The sequence below is a fragment of the Leptopilina boulardi genome, unplaced genomic scaffold (genome assembly GCF_019393585.1).
Source record: "Leptopilina boulardi isolate dan_hultmark-lab unplaced genomic scaffold, ZJU_Lbou_2.1 LbouV2_165, whole genome shotgun sequence".
Lineage (NCBI taxonomy): Eukaryota > Metazoa > Arthropoda > Insecta > Hymenoptera > Figitidae > Leptopilina > Leptopilina boulardi.
The window spans coordinates 3,822,166-3,828,682 of NW_026137713.1; positions in this window are offsets into that span (position 1 = coordinate 3,822,166).

Genomic DNA, 6,517 nt, shown 5'->3' on the forward strand with positions numbered 1-6,517 from the left:
AAATAAATAATAATAATTCTCAATGTCTAAATAATACAATACGGGGGGAAATAAAAAAAAGTGAAAGCGTTATAAAAGCGTTAATCGGATCAACTCGCAAAGAGGAAAGAGACACATTGAGACTTGTGGATTTCTCTATCGGCACGATCTTCATCGAGTCACGTATGGTGTATAGTCGTAATAAAATAGCAGACACCGATAATTGCTGCTTTTTATGAGACCTCTCTCTCTCTCTCTTTCTCTCTCTGTTTCTCGCATTCGGAGTTGCTTTGAAGCAATCTTGCACTTCCGAGCAACAACCCTGCGGGCGGTTTAAGATAAAGATTTCAATTCTTGGAATGAAAATTGCCGATCAATTTAGCAATTGACCTGAAATTCCATCATAATAAACCACAATTCTACGTCCCACATGCGCACTGATGGTATTTTCTTTTTTTCTTTTTTAAACATTTTATATATTGCCGGTAACTTAGGAAAAATTTTGATTAGGCAAAAAGAATAAAAATAATTTTCAAAAATAATTTTGATTTTTTTTATAATTGTAAAGAGAGGGAATTTCATTTTGGATATACTAAAGATTTCCGGACTGATGAATAAGATCGCGTGTGTGTATATATGTGAAAAAAGGGCATCGTTGTAATTAAGTTCTCGAAGTACTATAAGGCTTTATTTCTTTCTCGTGTCATTATTTGCGCATTGGTGCATCCTTTCCGCGCATTCGGTGAATATTCACGAGGCCATTTTGCAGGCCTTTATATACATGGATTATTGTCTATATGTATATTCCTTCCTCCTACCGTAAAAAAAAAACTGTGTTGGCAATAAAACCGGATCGTGAGATTTTTATCTACTCCTTTTTCTTTTTATCTTAATTAGGAAAAATATGACAATTTTTAAGTAGTGGGTTTATTTTTTTTTTAGTAATTTATGATTTTTATTATTGAATGGAGAATTAAATTTTTGAAATTGAAAAATATAAAAGAAATTTCGTACCTTTAGGCAAAAAAATTACAAGTCACGTATTATGTACAAAGTTATTTCGCTGAAAATCTATTATTCCTCATATCGTGCGGACTTTCTTAATGAGGTAAAAAAAAAAAAGAAACCTCATGTAGTTATCGGCGCAGCTGCATCTGGCCCTCGCGGCAGAACGAGAGGTTTATTGAATTAGCTGCGGGACGAACGAAACGAAACGAGCTACCAAGCTCACTTTATGTTGAGTATCTGTCTCTGTGATGCTCTCATAAGTCTTTCGTCGCGAACTCTCAATTCGCAGCTTGCTTCCGCTGGCAAATATAGGATTTATCTTCTCATATGCCTAGAAAGTCACCTAAGTTTTCTTAATTTTTCTTCAAAAAAAAAAAAAAAAAAAAAAAAATGAAGAAAATAGATTTAAAAATCGATTCATAAATCTTTCTTTAAATATTAATTAACTGTAATTTTAATTGAATTTAGTAAAATTTAATAAATTATAGTTTTTAACAACAAAAAAACTTCACCTGGAACAGCGATATGTTTCATATCTAAAACAGTGAAAGTTATCGCTATTCTAAAGAAACATATCGTGGTTCAAATTTAAAAAAAAAAATTTTCCGTGTTATAATAAAGATATTTGAAATAAGATACAAAATTTCGTTGAAACCACAAAATGTTTGAAACTAGTATATACTCTCAAGTAACCCACTATTAAGTAGATTTCAAAGTTTCTCGTTTGTTTCTCATTGATTAATTCTATAATACAAATAGAGAACCGATTTGCGCATCCATTTACCAGAATCAAGATTCGACGTGTCGCACCACAAGATCTGAATTCTCACATCCAGTGGAAGGAGAGAATGGTTTCAGGTTGGCCTAGGAGCAAATTAGAGGGTGTCTCGAGAAAAGGGATAAGGGTATTCGGTTTAGAGAAGAGAGAGAGAGAGAGAGAGAGACAGAGAGAAAGACAGAAGAACCAAATAGTGCACAGAAGGGAGACAAATGAACAAATGAAATGAAATGTCGTTACTACCAAAGAGACACAAGAGAAGCGACTGAATTAGTCAAAAAGTTATATAGAGAGAAAGTGAGAAGGAAGCGAAAGATGGATTGTTTGTAGTTACACCCTTCCATTATTTTCCATTCCTAATCCCAGTTAGACTCTGCTTATTTGCCTAATTGCGCGGTGCACCCGATAAATTTCGACAAATCGTCGGCACTTTGATTTGGAAAATTTTATTCAAAACTTTTTAAAGAGTCAACAAATTCAACTATTTTTCTTTGTTCAAATAATATTTTATTTATTTCTAAGTATGTTCTTGGTCGGGTTAAGTAGGGTCTATCTAGGGTTAAGTAGATTCTAAGTAGGTTCTAAGTAGGGTTAAGTAGATTCTAATTAGGGTTAAGTAGGTTCTAAGTAGGATCTATTTAGGTTTAAGCAGGTTCTAAATAGGTTCTAAGTCGGGTTAATTAGGTTCTAAGTAGAGTTAAGTAGAGTCTATTTAGAATAAAGTAGGTTCTCGGTCGAGTTAAGTAGGTTATAGGTAGGGTTAAGTAAAGGTCTATTTAGGGTTAAGTTGGTTCTATGTAGCGTTAAATAGGGTCTATTTAAGGTTAAACAGGTTCTAAGTAGGGTTAAGTAGGCCCCAAGTAGGCTCTAGGTTGGATTATTAGGTTCTAAGTAGAGTTAAGTAGTGGTAAGTAGAGTCTATTTAGAGTTAAGTAGGTTATAGGTCGGCTTAATTAGGGTCTATTTAGGATTAAGCGGGTTCTAAGTAGGGTTAAGTAGATCCTAACTATCCTCTAGGTCGGATTATTAGGTTCTAAGTAGAGTTAAATAAGGTCAATAGGGTCTATTTAGGTTTAAGCAGGTTCTAAATAGGTTCTACGTCGGGTTAAGTAGGTTCAAAGTAGAGTCTATTTAGAATAAAGTAGGTTCTTGGTCGAGTTAAGTAGGTTATAAATAGGGTCTACTTAGAGTTAAGCTGAATTTAAGTTTGGTTAAGTATGTTCTAAGTCGGGTTAGGTAGGTCCTATAAAGAGTTAAGTAGGGGCAAGTAGAATCTTTTTAGAGTTAAGTAGGTCCCAGGTCGGATTACGTAGGATTTATTAAAACTTAAGTAGGTTCTAGATAGCGTTAAGTAGGGTCTATTTAGGGTTAAACAGGTTAAAAGTAGGGTTAAGTAGGTTCTAAGTAGGGTTAAGTAGGTTCTAAGTAGGCTCTAGGTCAGGTTATTAGGTTGTTAGTAGAGTTTAGTAGGGGTAAGTAGAGTCTATTTAGACTTAAGTAGGTTATAGGTCGGGTTAAGTAGGGTCTATTTAGGGTTAAGCGGGTTATAAATAGGGTTAAGTAGGTTCTAGGTCAGGTTAAGTAGGTTCTAAGTAGAGTCTATTTAGGTTTAAGCAGTTTCTAAATAGGTTCTAGGTCGGTTTAAGTAGGTTTCTAAGTAGAATTAAGTAGGGGTAAGTAGAGTCTATTTAGAATAAAGTAGGTTCTCGGTCGAGTTAAGTAGGTTATAGGTAGGGTTAAGTAGGGTCTACTTAGACTTAAGCGGATTCTAAGTAGGGTTAAGTATGTTCTAGGTCGGGTTAAATAGGTCCTATGTAGAGTTAAGTAGGGGTAAGTAGAGTCTTTTTAGAGTTAACTAGGTCCTAGGTCGGGTTAAGTAGGATCTATTTAGGGTTAAGTAGGTTCTATGTAGCGTTAAGTAGGGTCTATTTAGGATTAATCAGGTTCTAAATAGGTTCTACGTCGGGTTAAGTAGGTTCTAAGTAGACTCTATTTAGAATTAAGTAGTTTCTCGGTCGTTCTGAGTAGGTTCTCGGTAAGGTTAACTAGAGTCTATTTAGAATTAAGTAGGTTATCGGTCGGACTATGTAGGTTCTCGGTAGGGTTATCTAGAGTCTATTCAGAGTTAAGCAGATTCAAAGTTGGTTCTAGGTCGTATTAAGTAGGTTCTGACAATATAAGTAAAATTAAGTATAGGTTCTAAGTAGGATTAATTAAAAATTAGTGATAAAAGTAGTAAGTTTAATTTTGGATTAAGTTTAAAAAAAAGAGTAAATTGATTCAAACTAGGATTATATAAAAAAAAATTCTCTTAATAAAATGAAAACTAATTTTAATTTGTCAAAAAAAAAAAAAAAAAAAAAAAAATAGTTACAGTTTTGTTTGTTGTTGAATTGCACGTGCCCAAGTGTCATGGATACATAGTTGTGTACTGGGGATGCAATGCAGATTTGTTTGGTGTCACTTGCCTGGTGCGAATGGAGAGTGCTCTCGGAGAGGTCACCCTTTCCACAGTTTTGCTACTCGTTTCCGCGCATATGCGTGAGGGTTCGAGTGATGAGAGGGAGGAAAAAGAGAGAAGGACAAGTGGGAATTCGGTACGAGATTAACGATGTTCAAATTCAACTGCTCTCTGTGTTGTTGCACACACCCTGTTTTGTATATTATATTGTACAGTTGTCATGCTCTTTCTCTCTCTCTCTCTCTCTCTCTCTTTCTCTGTTATCGACAGTTTGTTTTCATTTTTAACTTGTATATTTAAAAAAAATGATTTAAAAACACTGAAGAAGTAGAATTTTTTTTTTTGATTTACATTGGGGTAGGTTTAATGTATGATAAGATAGATGTGTTTAAGGGTTTAGTGGTATTTAGGTTATTTGTCTTTTAAGGTTTTCCATAAAAACTTTGTTTGTCTTTTAAGGTTTTCTATAAAAACTTTGTTTGTCTTTTAAGGTTTTCTATAAAAACTTTGTTTGTCTTTTAAGGTTTTCTATAAAAACTTTGTTTGTCTTTTAAGGTTTTCTATAAAAACTTTGTTTGTCTTTTAAGATTTTCTATAAAAACTTTGTTTGTCTTTTAAGGTTTTCTATAAAAACTTTGTTTGTCTTTTAAGGTTTTCTATAAAAACTTTGTTTGTCTTTTCTGGTTTTCTATAAAATCTTTTCTAATTTTCTAAAATTCTCCAAAAAATTCTTAACAATTCAATTAAATCACATTTTTGGAATCAAAGTTGGATTAAAATCAATTTTACCATCTCGGTATAGTTTTTTTTTTTTTTTTTTTTTTTGGAACATAAAATTAGATTTCTCCCCAAATGAATAATTTTGCCAAAGAGTAAAATCAGCATCAAATGAAGAATAGAGATCCGTAACTCGTTGCGACATTCTCGGGGTGTTGGCGAGTCTGTTTTACGGTTGCATTTTCATATTTCACTTCAATTTCCACTTCAACCGCTGAACAGCGACACCGAAAGGTTGGATACTCATGGGGAATTCATATGACCGGACGATAGTGCTTGCGTTGGGGAATTTACATCTGCACTGGGTATAGAGAGACCTCTTTGAATGACCCTCCTCTCTCTCTCTCACACACACATACACTAGAAAAGGGAGTTATGCGAAAAGCAAAAGAGATGATGGCAGAAAGGTAATGGGGGGGAGGGGGAAATTATTTAACAGTAATTACTACCGACGCCTAATGACACCAACGCAAGCGTCACGACTCTCGCAAATGAAATAATCCGAGATGGCTTACAACACTGTGATTCCACATCGAGATGATAAAAGGCGTGTGTCAATATGCTTTTCTTTAGTTTTGTTTTTTGTAATGTGAAAAAATTTTTTACTGATGAACTCTCTTTATCTTTCCAAATTACGCTAATGCAAAAGAGATTTTTTCTTACACATTCTTGATAAACTTAACACCAAAGGGAACATTTGAAATGAATTTTAATTTTAAATGAATTTAAAAAAAATGTTTAGATACCGATTTTTTTTTTTAAATCAATTCCGATATAAATTCAATATAATATCTATGATGGCGTATATAAAATGTAATAATAATATCCACTGGGCTGTTCATTTCGCCAAACAATGATATTAACTTTTATCTTTCCCGTTTGCAAAATTGTTTTCATTTGTGCGCAACAACTTTTCATGGATCATAAAATTCTTTCATGTAAAATTTCTACACTTTTGTTATATCATATCGAGTAATAATTTGATTTTATTAGATCAACAACTATACGAAAATGAAATGACAAGTGTAACGGTTGCAAATTCCATTATATTTGAGAGAAAGATAGACACAACACTATTTTATATGACAATAAAAATGTTATACAGGTACTTTTACTCTATTTTGAAATTTACAATTGAAATCTTTATTCATGAATCAGATATATATAATTGACGGAAAATTAGTTTCTCTTTATTGGAGGGAAAAAAAGGGAAATTAAAAATAAGAAGTTAGGGGTGAAATAGAAATCAGTATATTGGTAGGAGAGATGGTCGTCGAGAGAAGTTGTGCGATATATATATATATATATCTCTATTGAAATGTTGCTTCATTATGTCCGTGGTGAATGCGTCAACGGTTTTGCTCTGGCTTATAAAGTAAATTTTAATGAACCGGTATGTACTCGACTTGACTGAACTCGAAGCGGTAAATACGTCATTAGTCACGACACGGCCTGGGACTTCTTACCCATTATTTGTCTTTATTAATTCAGCCGTTGGATTAAACGCGTATCAT